We start from the raw sequence: 21,056 nt of genomic DNA on the forward strand, positions 1-21,056 counted from the left end.
ACTAGAAAAGTCATTTTTCGTAATTTTTAAGGAACTTGTTATCCTAGAAAAAATTACTTTCCAAAACAATTTGGCTAACAAGACATGGGAAAATTGGAAGACCATATCAAACAAAGTCAGTTGACTTGATTAGTTAATTGGGCAAGAGCTGGAATTATATTCAATCTTGGTCCCAACTCCCAGTATGAGCAATCCTAACAGGAAGTCTAAGCACCACAGATTATTCTCAGGACTTGTTGATTCAAATCTAAATACTTATAGTCCATAGCGATTGTTCATGAACTAGACAAATGCAGTCTACTTGTGTCTTCTTGTTTGCATTCTTGCTGTATTTGAGTCACTTCAAATGTGATTCTAGGGACATCATAACTTCAGGCAACTTATTAACTAACGAAGGGGAAACTCTTGTGTCAGCTGGACAGATATTCGAGCTGGGATTCTTTAACACTACATCTGACGATGGAGAATTTAGATATTATGTTGGCATATGGTACCGGGTGAGTCCCAAAACTATTTGTGTGGGTTGTCAATAGGGACAAACCAATTCCGATATCAAGTGAACTTTTGGTTATTGCCATTGAGGACGATGGTAATCTCAAAGTGTTGGACTCAATGAAGAACTCTTATTTCTCAACAGAACTCGTCAGTGCATCTTCTTCTAACCGTACAGCAACGCTCTTCGACTCAGGAAACTTGGTTTTAATTGATGATTTGTTAGGCAAGAGATTATGGCAAAGTTTCGACCACCCCACTGACACCTTCCTTCCTGGTATGAGAATGGATGATGCGCTGAAGTTGACTGCTTGGGGTGTTACCCAAAAGGATCCTACCTCTGGAAATTACACGTTTCAGCTAAATCAAGAAGGCAACTCTGAGTACACCATATACCAAAGGACAGTCCTCCACTGGAAAGGCTCTGCAGCTCGTACTGCTTCTGCTAATCCATTTAATTTTAGGGAGCTGCCCTCTTTTGTGGTGTCAATGTTATCCAATTATAGTAAAAAGTCTGATATTTCTTCCATGTTGTCTTACTTTAATCACACGAGGCTAGTGATGAATTCCACAGGGGAAATACAATTGTATGGATGGGACAACAAGAGTAGTGGATGGTCACAGGGGAAATACAATTGTATGGATGGGACAACAAGAGTAGTGGATGGTCTGAGAGATGGTCAGAGCCGCAAGGTCCATGCGGTGTGTATGACACTTGTGGGAAATTTGGAATTTGCAGCAGGAAGAAAATGTCTCTGTGCAAGTTTTTGCCAGGATTTGATCCTGCTTCTCCAGATGATTGGTTGGCTGGGATATATACTGGTGGTTGTTCAAGAAAGTCAGATATTAGTTGCAACAAGAAGTCAGAATTCGACACGTTCTTAAATATGCATAGTATGAAATTTGAGGAGCCGGACACGGAATACTATGCGGCAAAAAGTGAAGAAGATTGCAGAAAGGAGTGTCTAAGCAACTGCAAGTGCCTAGCTTACTCATATTTTCAAGTAGCTGAAACACGGAGAGGAACAAGATCTAGTTGCTGGATTTGGAGGAGTGAGCTTGTCAATCTTCAGGCGGACTATACTTGTGGCTTCAACCTTTCTGTACGCGTAGCAATAACGGATATTGGTAATTCCTTCCACAATTTACCTAACATTGCAGACCATAGCTTATATAAATACAATAAGTAAGATACATCAATTTTAGACAAATAGAGTTTTTCTTCATTGGACAGCCTGTATAGTCTGATATAGATATTTCCATCCAATCAGACCTTAATTCTTCATCCAGCCAGGCCTACCTTTGCCAATTACTTTCTTCCCCCTCAACCCCCTAAAAGGAAAAAGAAAAATATGACGAGATCATTAAGTAGAATAATATCTTGTTCAACTATAATGTCAAGGCATGGATAATAGTAAAGTTCTCTCCTTATTACTCATCAAAATAAAAATGATGTTCATGACAGGAATATCTGTAATTATCATTTTGCAGAAGCAATAACAAGGAGAAATTGCAAGCCTTGCGGCCCAAACATTATACCTTATCCGTTGAGTAGTCAACCAAATTGTGGGGATCCTATGTATTATAGTTTCTCCTGTGATGATTTAACTGGAGAAGCAAGTTTCAAGACACTGAATGGCTCGTATCCCGTCATCGACATAGATAAGGAAAACAGAACATTTGTTATACAAGTGCATGCAGAAAATGCTGGTAATACATGTGATACCAAAACTCAAGTTGTATGGCTCAACCAGTCATTGCCCTTTCATCCTATAAACCGGTGTTTCGATGGGAAATTACAAAATCTCAGTTCTGGTGGAGTTATAAACGAAATGCAGATCACGTGGGAACCACCACCAGCACCTACATGCAGTACTTCTGCAGACTCTGAGGATTGGCCATATTCAAGTTGCAACATCACTGAACAAGGACAGAGAAAGTGTCTGTGCAATCAACACTACAAATGGGATGATTTAGTATTAAATTGTACCAGAGGGTTGTTAAAAGATCAACTCCAGCTCCTTGTTTACTTCAATCTTGACTACAAGTCTATGAGTCTTACTTGTTAGTCTAATCCTTACCTAGTCCTTAGCAAGTCGTGCCACTATTATTCATAATGCGTAGTAGTCAGCAGAAGTTACTCTAGTTTTATGGTTAGTGGGTTGGTGTGTTAGCAGGAAAGTATGATGCGACGTACATGGTCTGGGATGCCTATATAAAGGTCATCATTTACCTTGAATAGATGCCACTGCTGAACTATTTTTCGTAGCTCTACCTGTCTTACTTTGTAAGTGTTTATTTCAGACGCTGGAAAGCTTCTATATCATTTCATTTAAAAGCTCAACAGATTGTTGGCTAAACAGTCTAATACTCCTAACATGGCATGATATTGTACACTTTAAGCCAAGCCCACGTGGTTTTACTCAAAAGGCCTCACACCACTAAGAGTACCACGACATCTTATATGTCTTATTTTTCCTTTTGCAGCTACCAATGTGAGACTTTCTTTGTAAACCCAACCATTTCCACTTTGAACTAAGTTTGGGCTCATTTGGAGATTAACTGTGTCACCCATATCAATGCCACCAAAACCCACTAACAATTTTTTTATGTATGCATTTCCAAAGCTGTGGGAAAGGTAGCAAACTGGCCCGTAGACGTGCAAAGTCACTAAGCCGCACCCCATGCCACCACCATAGTTATACTCATCTCGTTGAAGCATTGGCTCTGTATTAGTTGTTGGGATAAAACAGTCCAAAGATACTCTTTTAACATTGTGTGATATTGTCCAAAAGGACTCACTCTATCAAGATTATCCAAAAATTTATGTAGGTTTCTTTTCTTTTCTACTTTTCATGTGGGACTTTGGTCACGCACACCCAACAATCTCCCTCTCAACCGAGTATTCATGGCTAATTTAGAGATTAATTGTGTGTTGTTAGGATCGATTCTTCTTCACACACACTAGATCTAGCAAAGAGATGAAGAAAATAGAGAGAGATTTCTTGAGGAGTGTCACACCCCTTTTTTGTACTCCGAAAGATTAATTTTTTAAGTTCGAAAGTTTTATTATTAAGTAACAAAAAATGAAAATTCTGTTTAGAAAAGGATTTTTTTTATAATTAAATTCAGAGTCGCCATTTGGCATAATCCGGTGTGCCAAGTCACCTTTGAAAAATTCTTTTCGAAATGGTTAGACTCTTTAAAATTGGTTTGCGAACAGAGATTCCAGCTAAGGAATTCTGTTGACCGAGGGAAAGATGTTAGGCACCCCTCGATCCCGTGGTTTGATCACGGTCGCTTGGCGGAGCGTATAAGCTAATTTGACATTATGAATATATAAACCACACAAAACATGCAAAACAATCAATCAAGCAAACAAGATAAAACAATCCAAAATTTACTGTCCAGTCCAATTATACAGTCCAAAAATAAAAAAATGTGTAAAAATAAATCCTACTCTAAATTAATTCTAGACTAATGCTCTATCTGACGCCTCGGGCCTTCATCACGAACGTTCTCCGGGTACATGATACCTCAGGGCATTCCCCGCTGAATAAATATATACAAATACTTCGGGGCATTCCCCGGCCAAATTATACAATTGATTCAAAAGTGATAAAATCAAACCATTCAATCAAATTCAAACATTCAATCAACCCACAATTTTGAGATTTGCCTACCCGACCTACGTCTTGCCTATTCCAATCGGCCTATCTTGATACTACCAAATTCAATTAACGTTTATTTCAAGTCAAACAACTAATGAATCAAACTAATCAAAATTCACTAATTATATCAAGTTTTCAATTCTCGTCTCACTTATTCCCACATGAATTCAAATCTTTCAATTCCTTCGTTCACATGAATCAATCCATCAATATCAACCACAGTAATCACGATTGCTCAAACACAATATCGAAACATATCACCACATCAAAATCATCAACCAAATACAATATTCACTCCAACACACCAACTATAATAATAAACATAAAATAAAAGAGGGGAATAGAATTGGACCTCGATTCGTACCTTTCAAACTCAAATATTAATCGAGTGAAAAGACGAAGACCGCGTCCGAATATCCCGAGCAGAACCTCAGTCAACAAACTCACAACTCGGATCAACCAACTTTCCAAAATCAGATTCGAAACCCAAATTCGCGAGAGAAACAGACAAACAGATCAAAAACCAAGCCGTTGCGGGAGAAAACCAAGAAAAACTGTGAGATATGTCACCGGATTTTGACCCGATCTCGCCAGAATCGGCTGGTTTGGTCGCTGCTCTGTATTTCACGGTGACGGAGAATCGTATAATTCTGGCGTGACTTTGCCGGAATCAAACCACGAACAGAACGGCGATCCGAACAGGGACGAGACGCCGGAGCTCCGGTGAGCTCAACTAGCGTCTGAAAAAAGAAAAAAAAGGGTCGGATCTCGACTAATTTTTGGGTTAGATTGACATTTTTTAGGCGAATCTGGGCAGATTTGAGCTGGTATTGACGCGTTTCCAGCGAATATATTGCAGGAACAGTAACGAGACGAGATTCTCCGCTCCCTCTTCAGTCCCGTAACCCCCTTTTCAATCTACTCCATTTTTCTTTTGTTTTTTTTTGAATATTCCGTGAGTGTATGTGTGTGCGAGATCCGTGTGTGGAGTGTTTCTGTGAGGTTTTTGTGAGTGAGATTGTGTGGGTATATTGGTGAATGTGGGTATTGTTGTTAGTGCGTGTGGGTAAGAGAAAAGTGGAGAAGAAAATCCTCCATGACTGTGTGTATGCGATCTAAGATAAAAAAAAAAAAAAAAAAAAAAAAAAAAAAAAAAGAGGAATATCGTGAATATGAAGAAGAAAAACCTCCTGTGCGTGAGAATGTGATATGTATATATGGTCCTTTCTCAAAAAAATGGAGAAAATGATCCTTTTGTTGTCCCTTTCATGGAAATTTCCTAGTGGGGCCTTTTTTAATGTTTATCCCTTTTTACCTTTATGGACAAGAAATACGAGGAGGGGAGGGTCACGTGGGTATGGGGTGTTGGGGGTAAGGGTATGGATAATGTGTCTTATTTTAATTGAAAGAGTTGTTAGGATGTTAAAAAGAATAAAAGTTTGTTAGGGATTTTGTTGAGAGTTATTTTTTGTATTTTTATGGGATGTAATTACATGGGTAAGATAAGGTAAAAATGGGTAAAACGATATCGGGGAGGGATGAAATTACGTGTTTACATCATGCCCCCTTTGAATGTAAACACGCAGTGTTTTCAAACAAAGAAGTAAACAACGAGACCGAATTTTGTACTGATCATTATTCAAAGAGAGGAGTAAAAGAAAGAAGGACAATCGAATCTTGTTGGACACCCTATCTACCCAAGTCATGAGGAAGTCACAAGTATCTCAAAGGGTTAGAAGAGAAGTGGACTATACCGAGTTGAAGAGTCGAGTGAGGTTCCATCGAGGTTCAGGTCCGCGGCTCTGTCATTACATCAAAAATGAAAATTGCAAGTTAAAACATAAATGAAATTACAAAATCCTATCTATACAACTTCTGTTGGCTCTTGACTCGACTTTTATCACCCTATTCTTCAGGCGGGCTCTTGACTTGCAATTTCTTTCAACTTGTTGTTTGGCTTTCTATTGCTTCGCTTTGTTGCTTGACTTTTCATTTCTTCACTCTGTTCTCCAGGTGGACTCCTGACTTGCTATTTCATCACCCTGTTCTTCAGGCGGGCTCCTGAAACCCAAAACTAAAACTAGAACGAAAATTATCCCAAACAAAAATTATAGTAAAGTAGTATTTCATTTTTGAAAACGTTGTCCCATTTTCCAGGAGGGTTCTGAACAGAAAGTAAAATCCCATTTTTCAGGAGGATCCTGAACTGAAAATAAATTCCCATTCTTCAAGAGGGTCCTGAATAGAAAGTAAAATCCCATTTTTTAGGAGGGTCCTGAGCATAAAGTAGAATCCCAGTTTCCAGGAAGGTCCTGAACAGAAGGTAAAGTCTCATTTTTCAGAAGGGTCCTGAACTGAAAGTAAATTTCCATTCTTCAGGAGGGTCCTGAACAGAAAGTAAAATCCCATTTTTCAGGAGGGTCCTGAACTGAAAATAGATTCCCATTTTTCAGAAGGGTCCTGAACAGAAAGTAAAATCCCATTTTTCAGGAAGGTCATGAACAGAAAGTAAAATCCCATTTTTAAGAAGGGTCATGAACAGAAATTAAAATCCTATTTTTCAGGAGGGTCCTGAACAAAAGGTAAAGTCCTATTTTTCAAGGGGGTCATGAACTGAAAGTAAATTCCCATTTTACAGAAGTGTCCTAAACAGAAAGTAAAATCCCATATTTCAGGAGGGTCCTAAATAGAAAGTAAAATCTCATTTTTCAGGAGGGTCCTGAACAGAAAGTAAAGTCCTATTTTTTTTGGAGGGTCCTGAACAGAAAGTAAAATCCCATTTTTTAGGAGGATCCTGAATAGAAAGTAAAATCCTATTTTTCAGGAGGGTCCTGAACATAAAGTAAAATTTCATTTTTCATGAGGGTCCTGAACAGAAAGTAAAATCCCATTTTTCAGGAGGGTCCTGAACATAAAGTGAAATCCTATTTTTCAGGAGGGTCCTGAACAGAAGGTAAAATCCTATTTTTCAGGAGGGTCCTGAACAGAAAGTAATATCTCATTTTTCAGGAAGGTTCTGAACATAAAGTAAAATTCTATTTTTCAGGAGGGTCCTGAACATAAAGTAAAGTCCCATTTTTCAGGAGGGTCCTGAACAGAAAGTAAAATCCTATTTTTCAGAAGGGTCCTGAACAGAAAGTAAAATCCCACGGATGTGCATTTCCAATGGTAGCTGAATTAAGTGAAGCGAATTTGCCCCTATTTCAACAAAGAAAATTTGTCAGTTAAAAACTTAGTAGTGGCTTGCAGCTTTTGGCTTCTCAGGTATCAGCCCCAGCACTCGTTCCTTTCATCTTTGTTCCAAATCTTGCTGCATCATTGACCCGGATCCAGATTGAAGGAAATGAGTTCTGACTCAAACAATGGGTTTCCATTTTACCATGCCTCTGAGGTGCACCCTTTTCCCAAATCCGAATGCTTCCACGAATCCAACGTCTGTCGGTTGATAGACTTCTTTTAATTCGTGTTGATTTACGATCATATTTCTTTCATGTGCAGGTCCTTGGATTTTTCTCATATAATTGGAAAGACTGGTAGAAAATTTTGAAATCCTTTCTCGCTTGTTTTGACACAGACTTAACTTAAATGTAAAGAAATGATGGTGATTTTTATTTTGATAAATGACATAAAAAGACAAAAAGAATGAATATGTAAATGAAAGAAAAGGGCAATGTCCTATATTCAAAAAGAAAACTTATCTGAATACGGCAACCAACTCCAATGAGTATACATACATTTTGAATTAAGCTGTTTGATCTTCCTATCCAAACTCCCCATTTATTGTTGAGTTCGTGCCTTTGCCGCTAAGCCGTTTCTTCAAATCCATTGAACTCATACATCATATTCAATTGATGACATCTTAAAAGACTTTTGCCAACAAATCTCTTTCTTTTCACTTTTCACTTTTCTCTTGAACTCGACATCGCCTTACGGTGCCCATGAGGGTTTTCACCAATAAGACTCTCTCATTTTTATTTCTCTCCACTCACCATCGCCTTATGGTGCCTGCGAGGGGTTTCACCAATAAGACTCTCTCATTTTCATTTCTATCAACCCACCATCGCCTTATGATGCCCGCGGGGGTTTTCACCAATAAGACTCTCTCATTTTGTATTTCTTTTCTGATTTCTTATGCTGAGGGAGACAAGTGGTACTTCACAATGTATCATCATATCTATTGCATGCTTAGCCTTAACATTATCAAAAATTGATCTGAAGGACTTTCTTTGGTTGTAACTTGGCTTTCGGATAAGGTTAGAAAAGGATGGCAAGAGGTTCAAATGACACTTGAATTGGGGTGGGACTTACAACGTTTGGAATTGACTCAAACAACATATTAACTTATGCCCAAGTTTTGTTGACTGAGTGACTCTAAAATCTTTATTTGGTTGGACCGAGCCTGAAATAGGGCAGCCTACGTATCTCACTCCCGACAGAGGAAAATCAAATTGCACGTAGTTCCATAAGCTTGTTCTTTGTTTTGATTTGATTTGATTTTTTTTATTTTTTTCGAACTCTTTCTTTTATTCTTATTTTCTTAACATTTATCTTTGACTCTATTTTGATTCCAAAAGGGGAATATGAAAGAAAAAATAAAACGAAGCTCAAACGGGTAAACAAAGGATGACACAATGTTTGGATAGAAGAATAAAATACCTTCACTATATCAATCTTAAAAAAATGCAAGTACTAAACATGCAATAAAATCACCAAAGGATAAAATATCATACATAATATCTTTTGACTGCATCAGCATTGATAGCCATTTCTGCCATTTTGCCTTCAATATCTGTCAAATATAAGGCTCCATTGGGCAACACTTTCTTCACAACGAAGACACCTTGCCAGTTAAGGGAGAACTTGCCTTTCGCTTCAACCTGGTGAGGAAGGATACGTTTCAATACCAACTGCCCAACTTCAAAATTTCTGGGATAGACCTTTTTGTTATACGCTCGAGCCATCCTCCTCTGATACAACTGGTCATGACACACAGACGTCAGCCTTTTTTCCTCAATCAAACTCAAATGTTCCAGTCGAGTTTTGACCCATTCGTCATCATCAATCTCTGCTTCTACAGTGACTCAAAGAGAGGGAATTTCAACTTCTGCAGGGATGACTACTTCTGTCCCATACACTAATAAATATAGAGTTGCCCATGTTGAAGTGCGAGCAGTGGTGCGAAACCTAGTTATGCAAACGGCAACTTTTCATGCCACTGTCTAGACCCTTGTACCATTTTTTGCAGTATCTTTTTTATATTCTTATTGGCGGCTACTACAGCACCATTGGCCTTTGGGCAATACGGAGTAGAATTTCGATGTGCGATTTTAAACTGTTGACACACTTCTTTCATCAAATGACTATTGAGATTGGCAGCATTGTCTGTAATGATCATCTTAGGAATTCCAAACCTACAAATGATGTTGGCATGAACAAAATCTATCACAGCCTTCTTTGTCACTGACTTGAAAGTTACTGCTTCTACCCACTTTGTGAAGTAATCAATGGCTACCAAAATGAATCTATGTCCATTTGATGCCTTCAGCTCCATCGGTCCAATCACATCCATTCCCCAAGCCACAAATGGCCATGGAGTGGCCATTGCATGCAACTCAGCAAGAGGAGAACGTATCAGATCACCGTGTACCTGACATTGATGACACTTTTGAACAAATCGAATAGAATCCCTCTCCATAGTAAGCCAGTAATAACCTACTTGAAAAATCTTCTTTGACAAGACATGACCGTTCATATGCAACCTGCATACTCCAGAGTGTATTTCAACCATGATTGCCGAGGTTTCTCTTGTATCTACACACCTCAAAAGTCCCAGATCTGGGGTTCTCTTATATAAAATTCCCCCACTTAAGAAAAATCTACTAGCCAAATGCCTAATAGTCCTCTTTTGATCGTTGGTGGCATATGTTGGGTATTCTCCTGACTGAATGTATCGCTTGATATCTAAGAACCAGGGTTCTCCATCGAGCTCTTCTTCAATCGCATTACAGTAAGCATGTTGATCACGACTCTGTATATACAGTGGATCGATGTAGGCTTTATCAGGATGTTGGAGCATTGAAGACAGAGTGGCTAAAGCATGAGCAATTTCATTGTGAATCCTTGGAATATGCCTAAATTTTTCTAACATAAACCGTTGACATAGCTCCTGCAAACATTGTCGATATGGGATAAGCTTCAAATCTTACATCTCCCAATCGCCTTCAATTTGATGGACGATCGAATCCCAATCCCCCAACACCAATAATTCCTGGACTCTCATATCAACAGCTAACCTCAAACCAAGAATGCAAGCTTCATCGCTGCCATGTTATTAGTACAGTAAAATCGAAGTTGTGCTATTATCGAGAAATATTTTCCCAATTCAGAGATAAAAACCGCACCTATCCGACTCTTTTCATATTGACAGCTCCATCGAAGAATAAATTCCAACCTGGATCAACATCTATAACGACTTCATCGACACACGACACTTCTTCGTTAGGAAAATATGTCTTTAATGGCTCGTACTCTTCATCGATGGGATTCTCAGCAAGATGATCTGCCAAGGCTTGGGCTTTCATGGTGGTTCGAGTCACATATATAATGTCAAACTCGGTAAGCAATATTTTCCACTTTGCCAATCGACCTATCGGCATAGGCTTCTAAAAGATATACTTCAAAGGATCCATGCGGGAGATGAGATAAGTAGTATAGGATGAGAGATAATGCTTCAACTTCTATGCTATCCAATTTAGGGCACAACACGTCCTTTCAAGAAGAGTATACCTGGCCTCGTATGCGGTGAACTTCTTGCTAAGATAATAAATAGCCTGCTCTTTTTTGCCTGTGACATCATGTTGACCCAGGACACAACCGAAAGAATTGTCCCTGATTGATAAATATAAGATCAAAGGCCTACCAGGCTCCGATGGTACCAGCACGGGCAGATTTGACAAATATCTTTTGATTCTGTCGAACGCTTCCTGACATTCTTCAGTCCATTCTACTGCAGCACTCTTTTTCAGCAACTTGACTATGGGCTCACAAGTGGTTGTGAGTTGAGTAATAAACCTGCTAATGTAGTTCAGTCTACCAAGCAAACTCATCACCTCCGTCCTATGCTTGGGGCGGGGGCAAATCCTAAATGACTTTGATTTTCGAGGGATCCAATTCAATCCCCCGACGGCTGACCACAAACCCCAACAGCTTTCCAGACGGAACTCCAAATACATATTTTGCTAGGTTGAGCTTGAGATTATACCTGTGAAACCTTTCAAAGAACTTTCTTAAATCTTTAACATGGTCGGCCCGACTTTTTGACTTAATTATCACATCATCCGCGTAGATCTCAATTTTCTTATGCATCATATCATGAAACATAGTGGTCATGGCTCTCATTTATGTTGCTCCAGTACTCTTCAAACTGAACGGCATCACTTGATAACAATAGGTCCCCCATGGTGTGATAAAAGACGTCTTCTCCGCGTCTTCGTCATCCATAATGATGTGGTGATATCCGGTATATCAATCCACAAATGAGGCAATTTCGCATTTAGCATAGTTGTCTAGCAAAATATGGATGTTGGGCAGTGGAAAATCATCTTTTGGACTTGCTCAGTTCAAATCACGGTAATCAACACACACTCAAATTTTGCCATCTTTCTTTGGTACGGGAACAACATTGGATAACCACATGGGATAACGAGCCACTCGAATTACTTTGGCTTCAAGTTGTTTCATGATTTCCTCTTTGATTTTAATACTTATATCAGTTTTAAACTTCCTTAACTTCTGGTTGACAGGAGGGAATGCGGGATCAGTTGGCAATTTGTGAGCCACTAATTCAGTTCTTAAACCAGGCATATCATCATAAGATCATGCAAAAACATCCTTATAATCAATTAATGCTTGAATCATTCCATCTTTTAGTTGTGGCAAAGCATGTACACTGATTTTAGTTTCCCTAACATCTCCTTGATTCCCTAGATTTATTGGCTCAGTCTCATTCAAATTAGGATTCAGTTTGTCTTCAAACTGTTCCAACTCTTTGTTTATTTCTTCTAGTGCTTCTTCTTCATTATATTCCCCATCCTGCTTCATTACATCTTGATTATTTTGGATTTTAAGATCAGGCTAAAAATTCCGCATGCATGTCATGTCATTAGAATCAGCATAAAGAGAAATGTATAAATATATATATATATATATTAGACACGAAACAAAAGGGACATTGCATTTTATTAAATAAAAAGATAGAAGGGTTTAAACATAGATGCCAACATAGTATAAACAAACTAAAATTCGAATTACAACCCTGAAATAACTTGGATAAACAGAAAGAAAAATAAAATAAACTACCAAAACAATCTCTTGATGGGGAGAGGGGTGACTTCCCAATTATTGAGCCGGACAGCTGGACCTATGAATTGTACATCTGCCATAATGGTACCTTCTCCTGCTTCGACCATATCAACTTTAATAAAAAGGTTCTGGCAGTCATCAACCAATTCAACTTCAAATTCCACATGCTTTGTGACACCACTCTTAACAAATGATTCACTGAGTAGTGGCATTGGGGGAGGGAGTGACCATGTTTCCTTTTTCCTTCCCTTGGCTTTCTTCAGATCTTCATCCGTGGGCTCAAAACCCGGACCAAATGTGCCCACGTTCTCACTCAAACATATGGGACGAACTATACCGTGCAGAGATGCTCCCAAACCCTTTCCTGGCTCAAATCCGTATTTCCAAAGTTTACTCACCATCATGATAGAAGCGGAAGACAATTGCGGTCCCGGTATAACCTGCCAATCAAGGATACGATTCACTGGCATTGTATCAAAAATTTGATAGACGAATGTCTCCTCTACGTTATTTGCTTCAATAAGAGACAAGGGAGAATCTTCGCAGGCAAAAAAATCTCCTTCACCATGAATAACCACTTCTTGCCTGTCATGCTCAAACTTAATCATTTGGTGCAATGTAGATGCAATGACCGTGGCCTTGTGGATCCACGGCCTTCCCAACAACAGATTGTAAGAAGAGTCTATATTCAATACTTGAAACTCTATGGCGAACTCAACAGGCCCTATGATCAACATTAGTTCTATTTCGCCAATGGAGTTTGATTTTGCACCATCGAAAGCCCTGACACATACATTGTTGGGCCTAATCCTCTCGGCACCAATATTCAACTTTTGCAAAGTAGAAATAGGGAAAATATTTGCACCTGAACCTCCGTCAATCATAACATGAGTGACGTAGAAATCTTCATACTTCACTTTAATGTAAAGGCCCCGGTTATGCCATGTACCTTCAACAGGCAATTCATCGTCAGAAAAACTGATTCGATTGACCTCAAAGATTTTTTCAACCATTTTCTCAAGCTGATTTACTGTAATCTCCCTAGGAATATATGTTTCATTTAATACCTTCAGTAAAATATCACGATGCTCCTTGGAGTGCAACAACAAAGATAAGAGGAAAATTTGAGCAAGGGTTTTCTTCAACTGGTCTATTATTGAATACTCTGGCAATTTTATCTTTTTCAAAATTCTTCGGCTTCTTCTTCGATGATAGGCTTTTTGATAGATGACGGTCCACTCACAATTGGCTTGGACTTTCTTAAACTTTCAGGTACGAAGCATCTTCCTAACCGAGTCAAACCCCCTACCTCATCTACATCTTCCACTACTTCTTTCTCGTGATAGGTCATCACAGTTCGCCCATAATTCTAGGGGACCCTTTTCGTATCAACTATCGGAGGTTGGGTCACCGGTTTGAGGATAATAGGCTCTGCCAACGCTCCTTTCACCGTTAAGATGGGTTTACTCGGAGCTCCTACCACTGTCAACTTAGGTTTATCCTGACTTAAATCAACATACCTTCTGGCACCATGCACCATGATCAGGGGTTTCTTTGTGTATTCTTGGGCTTTATCTTCTATCATTTCTTCCTTGCTCAATGACATTGCTTTCAAAGACTCTGCTACATTCACCGATTTCTCCTCAATGGTCTACATGTTGACGATGGGCTTATAACACCTTGACGACTCTTTCCCATCATATATCAATTTTAATATATTGGTTTCAGCATGGGTTGGCCGCAGATTCTGGTTAATGTTTGGACCCTCCGGGGCCTGGACCAACATCTGATTTGTGTCAATTAAATCTTGGACAGTTCTCTTTAAATGCCAGCATTTCTCGATATCATGGCCTGGTATGTCAAAACAGTATGCACATCTTAAAGAATAATCGAGATTCCTCGGCAGTGGATTTAAAAGCCTTCCTTGAATTGAGCTTAAGATCTTCAACTTTCTCAATCTATCAAACAAGCTATCATATGACTCCCCAAGAGGTGTGAATTGATTTTTGACCGCCTTCTCTTTCTTATACTTAGGCCTAGGTTAAAAACCTGGTCTGGAGGGGTTTTGGTAATTTGGTGGAGCGGATGGGCAATTTTATGGAGCTTGCGCGCACCATTGCGGGTAAGAAGGGGTTTGGGCATATGGTTGTGTGCTATATACTGGGTACGGGGGTGGTGGAATAGAATATAAAGAGTTTTGTGGAGGGTGGTAATGGTGGGGAAGAATATATGGAGCTTGGGTGTAGACTTGGGCTTGAGATTGGGGATAGGGGCGAGGTGGTCTTTTGGGATAGGAATGGGTTCCAGCTACGACAGTCGCCACGTCCTCTTTCTTCTTTTTACCTCCGAATGCGCTAGATCCACCTTGAATCGCTTGTATGATGGCTTTCAATGGGGCAAAACTCACTATTCGGCTGGTCTTGATTCCGTCATCTATCATCTCCCCCATTTTGCGGACTTCAATAAAAGACTTTCCCATTGCCGGAAGTAAATGTTGAAAATAGGTCTCATCCTGTGCCTGAATAAAAACCTCTACCAACTTACTTTCTTTCATTGGAGGCGTTACCCTAACGGCCTGTTCACGCCACCTTATCGCGTATTCCCTAAAACCTTCAATGTTTTTCTTATTCATATTGACCAAGGATTTTTCATTCGAAATCAGGTCGATGTTATACTAAAAATGTTACACAAACTCAGAAGCTAAGTCATCCCAGCTGTCCACTTGTCGATATCTTGATCGATAAACCATTCTGAAGCCAGATCAGAAAGACTCTCGCCAAAGAAAGCCATGAACAGCTCTTTCCTTCCTCCTGTAGCCCTCCATTGGTTGCAATAACGTCTCAAGTATGCCACGGGATCACCGTGCCCTGCATACTTCTTGAACTTGGGCATTTTAAAATCGAGGGGAAGGTTGATGTCTGGGAACATGCAAAGATCTTTATAGGAAACACTCTTATAACCTTTGATTCCCTGCAAATTCCTCATGGCCTATTCTAAGCTTTTCAACTTACGCGCTATGACTTCCTGTTCCTCTATTGCGACAGGTTTCTCCGTATCAAATGGAAATGCAGGTGGCTGAGTGTACCCATACGGTTCATTCATTCTCAAAGTAGGCTCCGAGGCATAATAATGACTATCTGGAACCTTCAATACTGGCTCACTGGCAGACCGAGGAAGCCCCATTGTCGGACGCACAACATATGTGAGAGCTTTAGGTGGTGGCAGAGCCACGAATACCAGTGTGATCGGTGGCGCCGGCTGAGCAGCAGGTCTTGATTGGGGAGCTGCCAAGGGCACACTAGAACTGCCAGGATAATAATATCGCAGAGTGAATCCTGGCGCGTGCTCAGGTGACTCAGTAGGAGCCAAGAATTGCGCCTGAGAAAGCGGTGGGCAATTAGAGATATTCCAAGACCTTCAGGGAGTGGGGCCCTTTTCTAATGTTTATCCTTTTTTGTCTTTGTGGACAAGAAATATGAGGGGGGAGGGTCACGTGGGTATGGGGTGTTGGGGTAGGGGTATGCGTAATGTGTCTTATTTTAATTGAAAGGGTTGTTAGGATGTTAAAAAGAATAAAAGTTTGTTAGGGATTTTGTTGAGAGTTATTTTTTGTATTTTTGTGGGATGTAATTACATCGGTAGGATAAGGTAAAAATGGGTAAAACGATAACGGGGAGGGACGAAATTACGTGTCTACAAGGAGAGAGAATGAAGAGAGAGAAATATTTTTCGTGGTAACACCTCGTGGGTAAACTTTACGGCGGATGGGCTATTTATATTATTGATTTAGGGTATGTACAGTTACATAAAGAAATGAGAATAAAGTGCTACAGTACCTATAATTACCGCATGTTCATTAATATATAAATAGTACATCATCTATTAACCAGGCTCCACACCTAACATGTGTAACCCACATCAACCGAGTAGTTACAACCATCAAATCACTGGCTTCTTCTGTCTATGCGTCTTCAAAGCTACAAGGTAGCAACCCCGGCCACAGACAGGAAAAGATATTAAGCCGGGTCATGCGCAGTTATTCTACCATCATATTTGTCCCGCCAAACCATTGGCTTTGATATCATAGGTTGGGCTAAAACAATCCAAAGATACTCTTAACATAGTTTAATATTGTCTGTTTTGGACCAACCCTGCACAATTTTGCGCAAAAGACTTCACAGCATGAATAGTACCACTACAACTTACATGTAGCTTTTTTTTTTTTCAGCTAGCAATGTAGAGCTTCGTTTGCACACCTAACAAGGTGTGGATCACCAAGCACAAATGGTCCTAGTTGTATTCTTTATTTTAATCACCTAAGCAAGTTTCAATTTCTTTTGGTTTAGAGCATGAAGGAGAAGGAGCATGGAGTGGAGGGAAGGCACCATCCTTGAATCTCAAAGCCCTGATTATTTCTGTCTGCGTAACTGCTGGAATTATAACCATTTGCTATGTAATCTACCATAGAAAAAAGGTGGCAAGAAGGAACGGTATCAAATTGAACAAGCTTATATACAGACACACACACACATTATACATACATTATGAATTTGCTGCTAATTTTGAACTTACTTTATGTCATGAGAAGCCAAGGAAAATATTTTGGGTGTGGGGATAGAGCAGTTGCCCGAGAGTGGAAGTCCATCTAAATATTTGTTAACCGAAGATGATAAGAAACGGATCGATGTCCCATTTTTCAACTTGAAAAGCATAATAGTCGCTACGGACAACTTCTCAGATGCAAACAGGCTTGGTCAAGGTGGATTTGGCCCTGTTTACAAGGTGGTGATTCTCACATGGACGCTGTTTATTTGACCATTTTTAAAATCATATACTACTATCTTTGTAACTACAGCTAATATTGTACAGGGCAAGTTCCCTCAAGGTCAAGAAGTGGCAGTGAAGAGGTTGTCGAGTCATTCTAGTCAAGGTGCTGAAGAATTTAAAAACGAAGTAATGTTAATCGCCAAGCTCCAACACAGAAATCTAGTCAGGCTTCTGGGCTACTGCATCGAGGCGAACGAAAAGATTCTACTATATGAATATATGCCCAACAAAAGCTTAGACACCCGCATATTTGGTGAGTCTACTTAACTTTTCTTCAGAGAACTTGGCTCCCCTCCAGTAAAGAATCTCTCCAGTTGGTCCAGTGCACCTCTAATTTCAGTATTCTGATTTTTTACCTACTAGTCTTGCAAGATCGTACGCTAGGCCAGTTATTGGATTGGAGTATCCGCTTCGAAATCATATTGGGCATTGCCCGTGGACTTCTTTATCTACATCATGATTCAAGGTTACGTATCATTCACAGAGATCTAAAGACCAGCAATATTCTATTAGATGAAGACATGAATGCCAAAATATCAGATTTTGGCTTGGCCAGGATCGTTGAAGGCAAGAGTATAGAGGCTAACACAAAAAAAATTGCTGGAACACAGTAAGTATATATATATATATATATATTTTAGCTTTCTCTTCCAACAGTAGCGAATTAATTCGGATTATTTCTTATGAAACAGTGGCTATCTTTCACCAGAATATGCGTTGGAAGGAGTATTTTCAATCAAGTCTGATGTTTTTGCCTTCGGGGTGGTTGTACTGGAAATCATTAGTGGAAAGAGAAATCTCTTAACTTTTTCAAGGCACAAACCTCTTGGGTCATGTAAGTACCCAAATACTTTGTCCATTTCATTTTATATGACGTACTTGACTCTGTATACAAAATATTAAGAAGAATAAAAGATTTTTAGGCGATTCACACGAATATCTTTAAAACGTATGATCATACATAGATGCATGATACTTCTGTTGTTGTAAAAGCATATTATTAAAAGAAAAGTGAAAACCTAAAGTTAAAAAGTACTACTAAAAGAGTGTACTTAATATATACTCCATTTAATCATATGCACACATAATTTTAACAAAAGATGCTCCTGGTTATTCAATTATTTGATAATTAGAGTTATTTTTTGAAAAATAATCACTATGAGTCGGACTCGACAAAATTGATTAATCTTATTTTTGCTACTGATATTATTGGTACTGACTCAAATTGTTATTAATTACAGACTTGGAAACTATGGATGGAAAACAGGGCACTGGACGTGATGGACCCAACTCTAGTGGATACATTCAATGAAAACGAAGTATTAAAGTGCATAAATGTAGCCCTTTTATGTGTGCAACAAGATTCAGGTGATCGACCCACCATGTCAAATGTGATAATTATGCTTGGAAGTGAAAGCATGACTCTTCCAAGACCTAATCAACCAGCTTTTGTCACAAGGAGAAATGCAGCAGAAGCAGCTAGCACATCCTCTTATAATTATAAGCCAAGCTCTAACAATGAGTTGACCATCACTGTTGAGCAAGGCCGATAAATAATGGAGTATTACTCGATTCACCAAGCATTTTTAAGCGAATTTTGCACAACAAACAGGTTAAATACATATTCAAGTTAAGACTTGAAAAGCCATGTCGAACCTTGGTACTACAAAATCTTTGATTTTGCAACATTGTGCATAGAATTATGTGGAGGAGAGGGAAGGGAATGGACCGGCACCCGACAATTGGGTAAGAACTTCATGTATTCTGGTTGTTGAAAGTTGCTTTAAGAATCCAAACAATTTTTCCTTTTTTTCTCCAGTTTTTCTTCTACGTACAAATCCTAGTTAAATTAGGAGTCCTATCTTTGGTAGGAAACTAATTAGTTATTTTAATTTTGGTAGAAATAGGTTGTTTCTTTGTCCTATTTTTAATTGTAATAACAACTATTTAAGTTGCTAATTGATGATCAATAACATACGGCTTTTACAAGGAAAAATCAACTGCTCTGTGTATTCTCTTCTTTAAACTCCCACCTCTGTTTCAGCAGCCAACTTTTTGACTATTGAATTCCTGCATTATTTTCTTTTAAAGGTTTTAAAACCAACAATTGGTATTGGAGCTTTAATCGCAAGGGACCTGTGAGTGTTTGCATCAATCTGATCCAGTGGATACCATGAACGGAGAAACAAATTTTTCTTCAATGGCACCTCTAACTTTCGATGGAGAAAGTTATCGAATCTGGGTTGTTAGAATGCGGATACATCTGCAAGCTTTGGATCTCTGGGAAGCTGTTGAATATGAATACGAGATAGCTCCCTTGCCGGACAATCCCATGGTGGCGCAGATTAAAACTCACAAGGAGAGGAAAACCAAGAAATCAAAGGCACTGGCATGCTTATTTACTGCAGTTTCATCTAATATTTTCACTCGTATCATGTCTCTGCAATCAGCGAAAAAAGTATGGGATTATCTCAAGACTGAGTATGAAGGAGATGCAAGGATTCGAGGGATGCAAGTGTTGAATCTTGTGCGCGAGTTTGAGCTACAAAGGATGAAAGAAAGTGAAACCATAAAGGAGTACTATGACAGACTTCTTAATTTAGCAAATCGCATCAGATTGTTGGGTTCCACTTTCAATGACTCAAGGATCGCTGAGAAAATCCTAGTAACGGCACCTAAAAGATTTGAGGCTACTATAACAACCTTAGAAAATACTAAGGACTTGTCCAATATCACACTTGCAGAGCTCTTAAGTGCTTTTCAAGCGCAAGAGCAACGACGTGTTATGAGACAAGGAGGAGCTTTCGAAGGTGACTTACCGGCCAAGTATCATGATGATGGACGTTCTAAGAAGAATAAGAAGAACCAACCAACTGATGGAGAACGTGTAGCGCAAAGTAACAAAAACAAAACAGGTGATTTCAAAGGAAATTACCCTCCTTGTAAGCATTGCAGTAAGCCAGGACATACACCTTTAAAGTGTTGGAAGAGTCCTGATGCTAAGTGCACTAAGTGCAATCAGCTTAGGCATGAAGCGATCATCTGCAAGAACAAAACTCACAGTAAGATGCAGAGGCTCGAGTTGTTGATGAACAGGAAGAAGATTAACTCGTTGTCGCATCATGTTTTACAAGCAGTATCTCAAGCGAGTCGTGGCTGATCGATAGCGGATGCACAAATCATATGACTTGCGATAAAGATCTTTTTAAATATTTGAGGCCTACAAATGTTACAAAAGTTAGAATCGGCCATGGTGGTTATATTCTAGCAAAAGGAATGGGAACCATTACAATTGAAACGCAATCGGGCACTAAAACAATTTTTTATGTTCTTCATGTACCCAATTTGGACCAGAACTTGTTAAGTGTTGGTCAGTTGTTAGAAAAAGGTTTCAAATTGTATTTCAAAGACAAATACTGCTTGATCAAGGAAGCATTTGGACAAGACCTATTTAAAGTCAAAATGCGAGGCAGAAGTTTCTCATTAAATCCATCGGAAGAAGAGCACATGGTGTATTCAGCAAAAGAAAACATTGCTGAGTTATGGCATAGGAAACTCGGGCACTATCATTATCAAGGGCTTGTCAAAATACAGAAATTGAATATGATGGAGAACTTACCCGATTTGGATGTTTACGCTACTGAATGTCATGCCTGCCAATTCGGCAAGCAACATAGAAAGCCTTTGCCAAAATCAACTTGATGA

General features: G+C 39.2%; 1 pseudogene; it reads left to right on the plus strand.

Moving 5' to 3' along the window:
* The first annotated feature begins 78 nt into the window (after positions 1–78).
* LOC107858182 lies at positions 79–18,904 on the plus strand (annotated as a pseudogene).
* The last annotated feature ends 2,152 nt before the right edge of the window (positions 18,905–21,056 follow it).

The sequence above is a fragment of the Capsicum annuum genome, chromosome 2 (genome assembly GCF_002878395.1).
Source record: "Capsicum annuum cultivar UCD-10X-F1 chromosome 2, UCD10Xv1.1, whole genome shotgun sequence".
Taxonomy (NCBI): domain Eukaryota; kingdom Viridiplantae; phylum Streptophyta; class Magnoliopsida; order Solanales; family Solanaceae; genus Capsicum; species Capsicum annuum.